Here is a 14,327-nt window from a genome sequence, read left to right on the forward strand (position 1 = left end):
CACCAACATTATCACAAAATCTCCTACATTTTAATCTGTTCCTTATCTTCTTTCCTTTCATCCCTCTTCCCGATCCTCTTCTTCCTCTTCCTCCTCCTACTCCTCCTCTAATGCAGGTCTTTATCATATTTCCCCACCTCCTCTTTTAATTAATCACCATCGTCACCACCTTTATCACCCTCCCTTGCATCATCGTCATCATCATTAATCATCGTCATCATCGGAGCCCTAATGAGCATGCCCGTGACTCCATTCTTCATTTTCAACGGGGCTGCAATATCACTCGTCACCCGGAGAGAGAGAGAGAGAGAGAGAGAGAGAGAGAGAGAGAGAGAGAGAGAGAGAGAGAGAGAGAGAGAGAGAGAGAGAGAGAGAGAGAGAGAGAGAGAGAGAGAGAGAGAGAGAGAGAGAGAGACAGAAGAGGGGAAGATAGCAAGAAACTGAAAGGAAAGGAAATACAGGGAGAGAGAGAGAGAGAGAGAGAGAGAGAGAGAGAGAGAGAGAGAGAGAGAGAGAGAGAGAGAGAGAGAGAGAGAGAGAGAGAGAGAGAGAGAGAGAGAGAGAGAGAGAGAAAAAGAAACACACCAAAATATAAGAGGAAAAATAAAAGAAAAAGTAAACAAGAGAATAAGAAAGATAAACAAAAGAAGAAAGGGTAAATAAGACACTAAAATAAAAACAACAGGAAAGAAGGAAACACAAAAGAAATGGAGAAAAGGAAACACACACACACACACACACACACACACACACACACACACACACACACACACACACACACACACACACACACACAAAAAAAAAAAAAAAAAAAAAAAAAAAGGGGCAGATAAAGCAAACAGACAAACGAACAGACAGACGGAAAGACAGACAGACAGACAGACGGACAGACAGACAGACAGACAGACACAGACAGACAGACAGACAGACAGACAGACAGACAGAATATGCAAGAATGAAACTCGACGTGTTCTCTCTCTCTCTCTCTCTGTGTGTGTGTGTGTGTGTGTGTGTGTGTGTGTGTGTGTGTGTGTGTGTGTGTGTGTGTGTGTGTGTGTGTGTGTGTGTGTCGCCCCCCAGCACGGCTCACTGACCCTTAGAGCCTGAAATTCCATCCTCTCTCTCTCTCTCTCTCTCTCTCTCTCTCTCTCTCTCTCTCTCTCTCTCTCTCTCTCTCGTGTTGCTGACTCTTCACCATATTATGTTCCGGAGAGAGAGAGAGAGAGAGAGAGAGAGAGAGAGAGAGAGAGAGAGAGAGAGAGAGAGAGAGAGAGAGAGAGAGAGAGAGAGAGAGAGAGAGAAAGAGAGAGCGGGCAGCATCCATGATTCACCTGAGCCATTTTAAACATCTTTTTAAACGTACCTATGTGGAGGGAGAGTAGGAAGAGGACGAGAAGGAGGAGGAGGAGGAGGAGGAGGAGGAGGAGGAGGAGGAGGAGGAGGAGGAGGAGAAAGGATGCTGAGGAACAAGAAGACGTCGGAGTCCAGTTGAGGAGGAAGAGGAGTGAGAGAGAGAGAGAGAGAGAGAGAGAGAGAGAGAGAGAGAGAGAGAGAGAGAGAGAGAGAGAGAGAGAGAGAGAGAGAGAGAGAGAGAGAGAGAGAGAGAGAGAGAGGTGAAGTTGGGGGGTAAAAAGATAAGAGAAGGGGGAGGGGAAGTGTAATGAAGTATGCGGCGGCGGCGGCGGCGGCGGAGGAGGAGGAGGAGGAGGAGGAGGAGGAGGAGGAGGAGGAGGAGGAGGAGGAGGAGGAGGAGGAGGAGGGATAGACATGAAGATGAGGATGAGGTGGAGGATAGGAGAATACAAGGCAGACGAAGGAAGGGAAGGGAAGGAGAGGGAAAGGAAGGGGCGGGAATGGGAGGGAGGGAGGGAAGAGGGAAGGGAGGAAAGGATGGGTGTGGTAACTTGTATTAAACACGATTTGCCTTTAGGGAGAGAACTACGAACTGACCTCTCTCTCTCTCTCTCTCTCTCTCTCTCTCTCTCTCTCTCTCTCTCTCTCTCTCTCTCTTTCTCTCTGGAAATATCTGCTTCATCATCTCCTTCCTTCTTCTCTCTCTCTTTTCGTAATTCTCAAGGTATTTTTCGTTCTTTCTTCCTCCCCTGTTTTGTTTCTCTTTCCTTAAATTAATTTCCCTTTATTTCATCCGTCTTATGTTACTCTCCTCTTCCTCCTTCTCCTTTCTTGGCTTTATCGCATTCTCTCTTACTCCTTTACTTCTTTTCACTCGCAACTGATTCAATATTCTTTCATATTTACCAAAAGACCAAATTCTTTCTTATTCTCTTGCTGTATCATTTGGCACGTTACTTATCTTCTTCCATTCCTTCTTACACCTTTATCATCACTTTCCTCTCCTCTCCTAAAATATCTTCCTAGTTTTTCAACCGTCTTTTATAATGATGTTATCTTTTGTCTTTTCCTTCTTCTCGTATTCGTATTTGCAGTTTCTCTCATCTCCTTTCACGAAATTCTACTTTTTTTCCCCAGTGTCTTTCATCATCATTCTTCTCTGCTCTATCTTTTCCTTGTCTTGTACCCTCTTCATTCCTTTGTCCTCCTCTTCTCTTTCCATTTATCATCTTTTTACTCCACTTATTCTCCCGTTTCGTCTTTATTCGGTTTTCATGGTATCTCCTCCTTTCTTTTCCTCCTCCTCCTTCTCCTCTTCCCTCTTCTTCTCATTTTCGTCTTCCAATTTATCATCGGTTTTTTCCTCCTTTTAGAAAATTCCTGTCTTTTTTTTTGTCTGCCGTGTTTCATAATCTTTCCTCTCTTCTCGTTTCTCCTTTCCCTAACACGTATCCTCGTCCTCTTTCTTCTCCTTCTCTTCTTTCAATTTAACTCTTCTCTCTTTTTAGAAAATTCCTGTTTCTTTTTTTCTTCCGTCTTTCATAATATCTCCTCTCTTATCTTCCTTTCTCCTTTCCATTACTCTTCCTCCTCCTCCTCTTCCTCCTCCATGTCTTTTCATTTACCATTTCCTTACTCTTCTTGTTCTCTTAGAAAATACCTCTTTTTTAATCTCTTTTCTCTCTCTTCCTTTCCCTTTCCCCTTCCTTCTCATTCTTCCTTTTCTTATCATCCTCTTTCTATTTACCCCTTCTATACATTTCTTATCTCCTTTTTTTTAAGCTTCTCCATCTATTTTTTTCACAATCCCTCTTCTTTTCTCCTTTCTCCTTTCTCCCTTTCTCCTTCCTCCTCACTCTTGTTTTTCTTCTCATCCTCTTTCTATTTACCTCTTCTTTACATTTCTTATCTCCTTTATATGCTTTTCCAGCGTTTTTTTTTTTCACAATCCCTCTTCTATTCTCCTTTCACTCGCGTACGTACATCCTCCTTCTCCTCCTCGTCCTCCTCCACCACCACCACCACCCCCTCTTCCTCCTCCTCTCCTCCTTACCTGCACTCAGCACACCTGACTTGGGTATATAGTATTACAACCGGTTAGAAATTCCCGGTTAACGTTGTTTTATTACAGGAGTGGTCAACCTTGTTAGGGTCAGCCGGTGGAGGATGAGGACGAGGAGGAAGAGAGAGAGAGAGAGAGAGAGAGAGAGAGAGAGAGAGAGAGAGAGAGAGAGAGAGAGAGAGAGAGAGAGAGAGAGAGAGAGAGAGAGAGAAAAGGAGAGGTTCAGGAATGTGAGTGATGGGTTGGAATGAAAAACAGAAGAAAGGAAAGGAGAGGAGAGGAGAGAGAGAGAGAGAGAGAGAGAGAGAGAGAGAGAGAGAGAGAGAGAGAGAGAGAGAGAGAGAGAGAGAGAGAGAGAGAAGGGATAGAGGGAGAGATAAAACAGCCTTAAGCTAATAAACAGTTGAGCCTGTGTTGGGCAAGACTCTCTCTCTCTCTCTCTCTCTCTCTCTCTCTCTCTCTCTCTCTCTCTCTCTCTCTCTCTCTCTCTCTCTCTCTCTCTATATATATATATATATATATATATATATATATATATATTCATAACCATACATCAAGTTATTCCGTCTGTCCGTCTGTCTGTCTTTCTAATCCAATTTCTTTCTTTTTGTATATCTTTTTTCCATCTATCTACAGTATGCTCTCTCTCTCTCTCTCTCTCTCTCTCTCTCTCTCTCTCTCTCTCTCTCTCTCTCTCTCTCTCTCTCTCTCTCTCCACTCAGTTTTTTCTTTCTTTTTCTATTAGGAACTTTATCTCTCTTCTTACCTTCCTCCATCCCCCACCTCTCTCTCCCTCACTCCTGCCTCTCTCCCTCATCAGTATCGAATTCGCTTTTAACTGCTCAGTACACAGGCACCTCAATTTTGGTGGTCAGTCCTGAGTTGACCACTACCTCCACCTTCTCTGGCTCTCTCTCTCTCTCTCTCTCTCTCTCTCTCTCTCTCTCTCTCTCTCTCTCTCTCTCTCTCTCTCTCTCTCTCTCCAGCACCACCGGTACCATCACCATCTTTACTGTAGTTTCTTTTCTTTATTTTTTCACAGTTATTTTGCTCATGACTGTGGAAGTAATGGCCATGTTTTTAATTTTTTTCATTATTATTGTCATCGTCATCATTATCACGACTATCATATAAGTAAATTCTTTCTTCACTGTCTTCACTATTACAAAACATTTCCTTTCTTGTCTTGACTTCTTTTTTTCCTTTTCTTTTGTTTCTTCCTAATTCTCTATACGTATTTCCATTTCTTTTCTCTCCTTTTTTTTCTTGTTTTCTTGGTGGCCTTTTCATATCTACATCACTTTTCTTTTCTTATTCCTTCTCTTCCTCTCCTTTATTTACTATTTTTCGAGACAAGCGTAGAATTCTCTCTCTCTCTCTCTCTCTCTCTCTCTCTCTCTCTCTCTCTCTCTCTCTCTCTCTCTCTCTCTCTCTCTCTCTCCTATCATACCCTTCCTTTAATTCTCTCCCTCTATTCCCCTCTTCCTTCCTTCCACCTTTCCTCCACTTGTACTAATCCATCTTCCCTCCCAAGCACTTTTTCCTCACTGTCTTCCTCCCTTTTTTCCCCTCATTCATCCTTTCTTCGTATCTCTTGTTGCAATTATTCGTGTATTTCGTGTTCCAGAAATAACCCCCATTTTTTTTTCCTTTCTCTCTCTTTCTTCTCTTATACAGTCTTTGTTCTGGCTATCCTGTATTCCTGCTTCTATATTTGCCTCTATTGTTCGTGTTTATCAGCAGGAATATTCCATCTATAATCTGGTGCACGATCCCAAACACACAAAGGAAACTTGCGCCAACGTCACCAGTGGAGCAACTCATCTTAATGTATGCTGTAGTTTGTCTTCTTTCTTTAGGTAAGTTGCATCAGTGTTCTCTCTCTCTCTCTCTCTCTCTCTCTCTCTCTCTCTCTCTCTCTCTCTCTCTCTCTCTCTCTCTCTCTCTCTCTCTCTCTCTCTCTCTCTCTCTTAATCCGTTGGTGTGGAGTGGTGTGGTAGAATTCAAAAGTTTAGTTATGGGTGAAACGTCTGTTGCTTTTTTTTCATATTCTTTCCCTTTTCTGTTTTTTTCCTTGAGTCTTGTAAAATTTTAGTGTAACCTAAACGTAATGTAATGTAAGTATTCCTAACTTCATGTAACTTAATCTGAACCTAACGTAACCTAGTTCAAAGTCTTCTCCCTTTCTTTATCTATTTTGTGGGGAGGAGCTGTAAATTAGTTTATTCTCCCCTCCACCTTTATTTTTTGTGTCACTGGTCTGCCTCCACCCAAAAAGAAAAATAAAGACTAACTCAAGACAAGTTAGGTAAAGTTAGCTTGAGTTGCGTCAGGTTAGATTAAGTTCAATATAACCCAACCTTATCTACGTAACTTCACCTATCACAATCTTCACATAACCTCACCTGACCTGACTACACACACACTCTCTCTCTCTCTCTCTCTCTCTAAACTTTCAAATCTAACGCAACCAACCTTATCTACCCAACACATGGCACCTTTGCCTAACATCGCCTATCCCACTTCACACAACCTCACCTGACCTCACCACACACCGCTTAACCTTTTCGCAGCCCGCTATATCCCGCACATACCTGACCTGACCTGATTTCACCTGCCCTATACCTGACCCCATAGCACCTACGTGTGTGTGTGTGTGTGTGTGTGTGTGTGTGTGTGTGTGTGTGTGTGTGTGTGTGTGTGTGTGTGTGTGTGTGTTAATTTGTTTTACTTAAGTTTTCTTGAATTTTATGGTATGTTTATCTTATTAAGTTCTACCTGACCGTCTTAACTAATTTATTTTTCTTTTGTTTATAGCGTCTTTGTACTTTAATTTGTTACTGTATTCATGTTAGGCCCACCTTGTCATTTTACGAGTATTAATGTAATTACGTAGCATAACTGGGACTAACAGAATATCTACCTGTCTGTGTGTTTGTGTGTGTCCCTTATTAATGTAACTACTGGGCATGTTTGTGGCTGACGAATAAACTTTTTTTTATTTACTGTAGTTGGTTTCTCTCAAGATTACTAATGTTTAACAGTAGTGTAATTGTAGTGTGTGTGTGTGTGTGTGTGTGTGTGTGTGTGTGTGTGTGTGTGTGTGTGTGTGTGTGTGTGTGTGTGTGTGTGTGTGTGTGTGTGTGTGTGTGTGTGTGTGTGTGTCCCCCTCCCAGGCCTCTTGTCCCGAAGTCCCAGCAGCTCAGGTATGTTCGTGCACCTGCCTGTTCCAAATAAGGCAACACCTCCCCCCTCCCCTCCTCCTCTTCCACCATCCCAGCATCCTTCTCCTCCTTCTCTTCTCTCCTCTTCTCTCCCTCCCTTTCCTCATCCCTCAGGGCCTTTAGATAATATTTCCTTCTCCCCCTTCCCTCCTTTCCTTCTTTCATCTCCATTTTTTTCTTTCCATCTTCTCTTTGTCTTCTTTCTTTCTTCCCATCTTCCGTTCCTTCATATTTTGCTTGCTTTAATTTCTTCCGCCTCCTTTCCATATTCAACATCATCCTCTTCCTCCTCTTCTCTCTTTGTATCTCCTTTCCTTCTTCGTTATTCTCCTTCTTCATCTCCCTCAGCTAATCCTTCTCCTTCTCCTCCTTCCTTTCCTCTTTCTCCTCTTTCACAATGCAATATCCTCCTCCTCCTCTCCTTCTATTTTCGCTCGCTCTTATCTTTCTCATTATTGTTTCTCTGCGTATATTCCCTATATTTTTTATTCATTGCTTTTCTTAAGTTTATTTCCTTCTTTGTTGTATTTTAAACTTCATATTTTTTCTATTGATTAATTTTTCTTATTTTTTTTCTCTCTCTATTATCTCTTTCTTCCGCCAGTAATTAATGTGACACTTTAATTCCTCTTACAATACGCAATGATAACAAGTCTCTCTCTCTCTCTCTCTCTCTCTCTCTCTCTCTCTCTCTCTCTCTCTCTCTCTCTCTCTCTCTCTCTCTCTCCCCACGACTACTATTTTCAAAGGCCACAGGGGCGATTAGCTGCGTTTCTCTTGTTAATAATGTAGAAATCTCGTTAATCTGTCACTAGAACCATTAAAACATCCTTAAAAACAGTATGGCATCAACTTGAGCCTTTTGAAAGCAGTTAATAATGTAGAAATCTTGTTAATCTGCCACTAGAACCATAAAAACACCTATATAAAGCTAGTATGTAGAGCCTTTTGAAAGTAGCGAAGATGCGGCGCAGAAGTGTTTCAGAGTAAGGTCCTCTCTCTCTCTCTCTCTCTCTCTCTCTCTCTCTCTCTCTCTCTCTCTCTCTGAGCTAGTTTCACATGTATTATGACGTAGTATGGTGCGCATCGTGTCCTTCCTTTGTTTTCATTACACTGAGAAGAGTTTTACGTGTTAGTGTCAGGTCTCTCTCTCTCTCTCTCTCTCTCTCTCTCTCTCTCTCTCTCTCTCTCTCTCTCTCTCTCTCTCTCTCTCTACGGTCCACTGGCTCGCCCTCCCCAGCGCCAGTTCTTTAAACACTAAGGGGGTTTGTTCGAGTCTGCGGGGAAGGCTTGGGCTGTTGACGCAAGGCTGAAATAGGTTAGTTTAGGCTTAACCCCCAGTCACTCAAGGAAAATGGCTCACTGAGGGTCGTGCTGGATTGCAATGGGAAGGCCTGAAGTGGTGGTGGTGGTAGTGAAAGGGGGATGGGGAGGAGGATGAGGAGGAGGGGAAGAAGAGGAGGAAGTAGAAATACAGGAAGAAGAACAAGAAGAACAAGAACAAAAACAAGAAAAATAATAATAATAATTTTCAGCAACAACAAAATGGAGGAGGAGGAAAGTGAATAAAAAGATAAAATAATAAGAAAACAAGGGATAGCAAAAGATGGATGGATAACAATAACATTATAAAGGAGAAAAAAAGAGAAAATACACCAGAAGAAACAGCAGAACAACAACAACAACAACAACAACTACAACAACAACAACAACAACAACAACAACAACAACAACAACAACAATCAACACCTCAACCACCACCACCACTACTACTACCTCTACCACCACCACCACTACCACCACCATCAGGTAAACAGATAAGGTGACAATACCTGAGCCAGGCGACAAGGGTGACCGGCAGGTAAACCACGTCACCAGAGAGAGAGAGAGAGAGAGAGAGAGAGAGAGAGAGAGAGAGAGAGAGAGAGAACGTGACAGGAATTGATAAGTTAATTATTTACGTAACATTAAATTTTGTCCTAATGTGTGAGTTCGTGCTCTCTCTCTCTCTCTCTCTCTCTCTCTCTCTCTCTCTCTCTCTCTCTCTCTCTCTCTCTCTCTCTCTCCAAACATATCATTAAACGATTTTCACTTAAGAGAAAACAATGGTAAAGCATATTTGGTAATCTTCATTATATTCTCTCTCTCTCTCTCTCTCTCTCTCTCTCTCTCTCTCTCTCTCTCTCTCTCTCTCTCTCTCTCTCTCTCTCCAGCCATCTCATGCATTTTTCTTCATTGCAATGTATTTCTTTTCTCATTTATTTTGTTTTTCTTTTATTTCCCTTTTCCCCTCTTCCTCTTCCTCCTCCTAACCAATCACTTTCTTTAACCTAATTATCCCTGTACACCTTCCTTTTCAACATTTCCTCTACTTTCTCTTCATTTTCTCTCTCTCTCTCTTGATCTTCTTCCTTAATCTTCCCTCTTTTGTCATTCCTCCTCGACCTTCCTCTCCTTTACTGTCGCCTCCTCCTCCTCCTCTTGCTGGACATCTTCCTTCCTTGACCTCCTCCTCAACCTCTTCCTTTCCGATCTTTTCCTACCTCCTCCTCCTCTTCCTCGTCCATCTTGACCTTCCCTACCTCCTTCACTCTTTCTTTTCTTCCTGATCTCCACCTCCACCACTTCCTCCTTCTCCTCCTCCTCTTCCTTCTTCTCGATCATCTTCCTTTTCCTCCTCATTTCTGTTCCTTCTCCAACACCTCTTTCTCCTCCTCCTCCTCCTCCTCCTCCTCCTCCTCCTCCTCCTCCTCCCGGGCCACCTCGCAGGACCATCAGGTTCTCAAAGGCTACGTGTCTGGTCCATGTGTTGTTGTTCGGATAAGAATCTCTCTCTCTCTCTCTCTCTCTCTCTCTCTCTCTCTCTCTCTCTCTCTCTCTCTCTCTCTCTCTCTCTCTCTCCTCCCGTCTCTTACAGATTCCGTTCTAACTTTATTATCTTGCTCTTTTTCCTTTAATTTTTTCCTTTCTTCATTTTCTTCATTATTCTTCCTTCCATACATTCTTCATCTTTCTCCCTCCTTATTAACTCCTTCATCTTCTCTCCCTTCACGCATGCCTTTCCTCTTGCCTTCCTCATAACTTTATCTTCCTCCCTTCCTTCCTTATCTCTCTACCCTATTTCATCCATATCATTTCATCCCTCCTTTTCATCAGTTCCCTACCTCGTCTTCTGCTTTCCCTCAAAACTTTCTCTTCTTTCATATTTCTCTTTTATCCCTTTCCTTCTCTACCACTTTTCCTCTCCTCTTTTTCTTTTCTTCTTCATATGCTTAACTGATTTTTACTTTTTTATCCTTTCTCTTTCTCCTCCTGTTACTACTACTACTACTACTACTACTACTACTACTACTACTACTACTACTATCCCCCATTCCAGCCAGCCCACCACCACCACCACCAGCCCACCCACTCACTCATCCCACCCACCAACCCACGGACCCCTTCTATTTTTCTTCCTAGCGCACGCCCACACCCACCCACCTCGCCACCCACTAAGTACCCACCGCGGCCCGCCCACAGCTCCCCCGGCCGCCCACTGATCACCCATCGCTGCGCCAACCACTCCTGTGAACCTTGAAAGCCCCATTTAGTGTGTGTGTGTGTGTGTGTGTGTGTGTGTGTGTGTGTGTGTGTGTGTGTGTGTGTGTGTGTGTGTGTGTGTGTGTGTGTGTGTGTGTGTGTGTGTGTGTGTGTGTGTGTGTGTGTGTGTGTGTGTGTAGTCCATTAGTCAGTCAATCATTAAGTCAATCAGTCACTTCTACAGATTACTTGCCAAGCTCTGTCTGTCTGTCTGTCTGTCTGTCTGTCTGTCTGTCTTCCTGTTTGCCAATCAGTTTTGAAACATTTTGCCAGTTAGTGTGAGAGAGAGAGAGAGAGAGAGAGAGAGAGAGAGAGAGAGAGAGAGAGAGAGAGAGAGAGAGAGAGAGAGAGAGAGAGAGAGAGAGAGAGCGTCATCAACGTTATGGCAATACCACGAATTGATCAAAAAACGAAGGATAGCCGGTATAAAATCTTGCTATAAAGGTCAATGTTCAAAGGTCACAGGTCACGGTGGTGGAGGAGGAGGAGGAGGCAGTCACGTGGGGTAAAAGAAGCAGAGGGGGGTATCTACTGCAGAGAGAGAGAGAGAGAGAGAGAGAGAGAGAGAGAGAGAGAGAGAGAGAGAGAGAGAGAGAGAGAGAGAGAGAGAGACCACAGTGTTTACTCTTCTAATCTTAATATTTTGATGTTTTTTTTAAGTTTGTATTTATTTAATCATTTACTTGTTTTCTAGAATTTGTTTATTACTATTATTCGTTGTACATCATTATCAATTTTCATGATTTTTTTTTTTGTTGTCGTTCTCCTTCTCCTCTTATTCCTTCTTCTTTCTTCTGCTTCTCCTTCTTTTACTTCTTACCGATATCATTACTAGCCATTGTTATCAAAATATTATTAGTAGCAGGGGCAGAGGTATCATTCTTACCACTACTGTGCATAATTATTACCCACGTTACCATTACTGTTATTTATAATGTTTACTGCATTAGGCCGCCACTCACTTCACTGCCACTGTGATTCCAGCGTGGCGCGAGGGGAGACTGGAAGGGCGGGGAAGGAAAAAACAAAAGGCAAAAAACAAACACAGCATAAGATTGATAAACTATACTAATTCGAAGTGTAAGACGAAGGATAGTAATATAGATAGGGCAACGGTTCCTCCCCGACCATCTCTCCCTCCAAATATGACAAATAGAAAAGGAAGGAATACCGTTTTGCTTTTCTATTCCCAAAAAAAGAGACGAAGGCCTGTAGTTTCAAACGTCTCGGTGGGTTTTCTCGACTTCTTTTAACAGTGCAAGTCATTGAGAGTTTCAAGTGTGGTTTCAGATTTCTAATGATAGTTTAATCAGGGTTCAGCATACTATCAACGGCGAATCAACTTGGAAATCTGACTGTTGTTGGGGTTTTCAAGAATATTTTCAGGTTTCTAATGGCAGTTTCATAAGAATTTTGCATCTTCACTAGGAAAGACATCGTGAAAACCGATTATTATTCAGGTCTCTAATGGTAGTTTAATAAAGCTTCTGTACATCAAAGGCCGAAACATCGTGAGAATAGGACAAATCATCTCAGTGAACTTTAAAAGCGATCCTTATGAAAGGCCAGAGAGTCTAAGCATACGAGCCGAAGCCTTACGCGTAGTCCTGGCCGTCCCTTTGAGCAGCTCTGGGTTTGCTTCAGTGAATAGGGAGAGATAAAGCCCACTCATGTTACTTCGGTGATTTCTTCACAGACTCACTGTTTTGCTTATCATTGCTAATTACTGCATCATCACTTGCTTTATGACAGCTTTTTATTCGTCTATTAATAGTTTTTGTGTCTCTCAATTTGAAGTTAATTAAACACTTTTTTGTTATTTTCTTGATTCATAATTCACTGATACATATTTTTTTTCGTAAACTCAAACTTAATTTCCCTTTTTTCATTTCTTTGATTCATAATTCACTTGTATATTATTTATTTATTTATTTATTTATTTTTGTTTCAACTAAACTTTGGTTTCAATTAAGTTTTTTTTTTTTTTTGTTTCATAATTTACTGACATATTTCAAGTTTTATTCAACCAATGAATGTGCTTGTTGAACTCCTACATTTCTCATCACTTTACTGCATCATCATTTACTTCTAGTTTACGACTTAACTTTTATATTCGTTTATTTTTTTCTTTCGCGCGCGCGCGTGTGTGTGTGTGTTTAAACTTAATTTCACCCTTTTCCTTTTTATTTTCTGATTCATAATATGGTGATATTTTTTTCAATACTGACTCAGCCAATATAAAAATGTACAACTTTTTTCGTCATTTTGCAGGTCATTGTACAGTAATTCAAATTTCTTCCCAACAACAAAATCTATATTAAAGTTTACTGACTCACGTTTCTTATTACTTTCATTTATCTAAACACGAGTCCCACGTTCACATCTGCCCTTCTTTAATTACATCCTTTACTAATTTCCAAAAACATTTATTCTTATTAACAAATCCCTTTCTCACGTCTCGGGAGCTGCTTTGTGTGTGTGAACTAACTTTTGTAGTCACTTTACCTTTATTTTCTAATGGTCTGCTAGTAATTCATAAAATTTGGTCGCTTTTAATGATATTTTGTCATATTTATTCATAACCTGGTCACTCACGCCTTCAACTTCTTCATCTACACATTTTTTACGAGTTGTCAATAAAAATATTTACTTTTACTTACAATTACTTTCCTCAGTCACTCATAATTTGTAGTCACTCATAATAGCAAATTTTATCTTTTGCTCAAAGTTCCTCTACTCATTTACTCGTATGAATATAAGAACAGAACAAAAGAAAACAAGGGAAACCGCAAGAAGACACCAGGCCTGGCAGTGCCTGTATAAAACATAACTACTTATTTCCAGACAGTCACATCCATAAATGCGTCTAATCTTTTAAATTTCCTTAATGACTCAGTCACATCCATAAATGCGTCTAATCTTTTAAATTTCCTTAATGACTTGACACTAACAACCTAATAACTCAACTTCATTCCATTCATCTACCACCCTGTTTAAGAATAAATATCTTCAAGTCTATTTTTCAAATCTAACTCTATTAAGCTTGAACCCTTTATTTCTTTTCCTATTCCAATTATTAATTTCATAATCTGTCTTTCCGCCTTTCTCAATGTCTCCGTATGTTTGTGTTTCTGTCTCTGTATTTCCAAGGTAAATAAAGCATACTGAACTGAATTGAACTGATCAGGTGGATGTTGTTTATGTTACATTTGTTTTATCACTTTTCAATATCATACATATCTCATCATTCACTCTTCACTTCCACTCTTCATTCGGTTTTTTTCTATTCTAGTCTTCCTATATCACTACAGCCTCAACACATCTCTAAGGCGCGTCACATCCAGTCACACATGAGGCATCGTAACATCACCTCCACCACCAGCGCGTGCTCTGCTCTTCATTTGGCTTCCCTCACCCACTTCTTCTCATGCCCCGAGACTGAAGAACCCTGTGTAGGCCAGTCAATGCCCCCTCCTCGCCTCCTTCTACGGGAGTGCCCGGCGCTTAGTATTGGCGGGAGAGCTTTAAGTGCCCCGCGTGTACCTGTGCTCTGATGAAGGTGACAAACCTAAGCATGGAATGTACGTATTTGGTCTTTCCCTCTGTGGGTTTGTGTGTCGATGTGTTTGTGTGTCTGTCTCTGTGCTTCTGCTTCTCTCTCTCTCTCTCTCTCTCTCTCTCTCTCTCTCTCTCTCTCTCTCTCTCTCTCTCTGTCTGTGTGTGTGTGTGTGTGTGTGTGTGTGTGTGTGTGTGTGTGTGTGTGTGTGTGTGTGTGTGTGTGTGTGTGTGTGTGTGTGTGTGTGTGTGTGTGTGTGTGTGTGTGTGTGTTTGCCTCTGTTTCTGTGAGTCTCTACCTAACTATTAAAGATATAATTACAAGAAACTAATGAAATAGAAAAAATAACTGTTAAGACTATCTCTCTCTCTCTCTCTCTCTCTCTCTCTCTCTCTCTCTCTCTCTCTCACACACACACACACACACACACACACACACACACACACACACACACACACACACACACACACACACACACACACACACACACACACACACACACACACACACACCTCCCTTTCTCCCAAAATATGAAAACATAAAAATAAAT

This window comes from Scylla paramamosain, chromosome 7 (genome assembly GCF_035594125.1).
Source record: "Scylla paramamosain isolate STU-SP2022 chromosome 7, ASM3559412v1, whole genome shotgun sequence".
Taxonomy (NCBI): domain Eukaryota; kingdom Metazoa; phylum Arthropoda; class Malacostraca; order Decapoda; family Portunidae; genus Scylla; species Scylla paramamosain.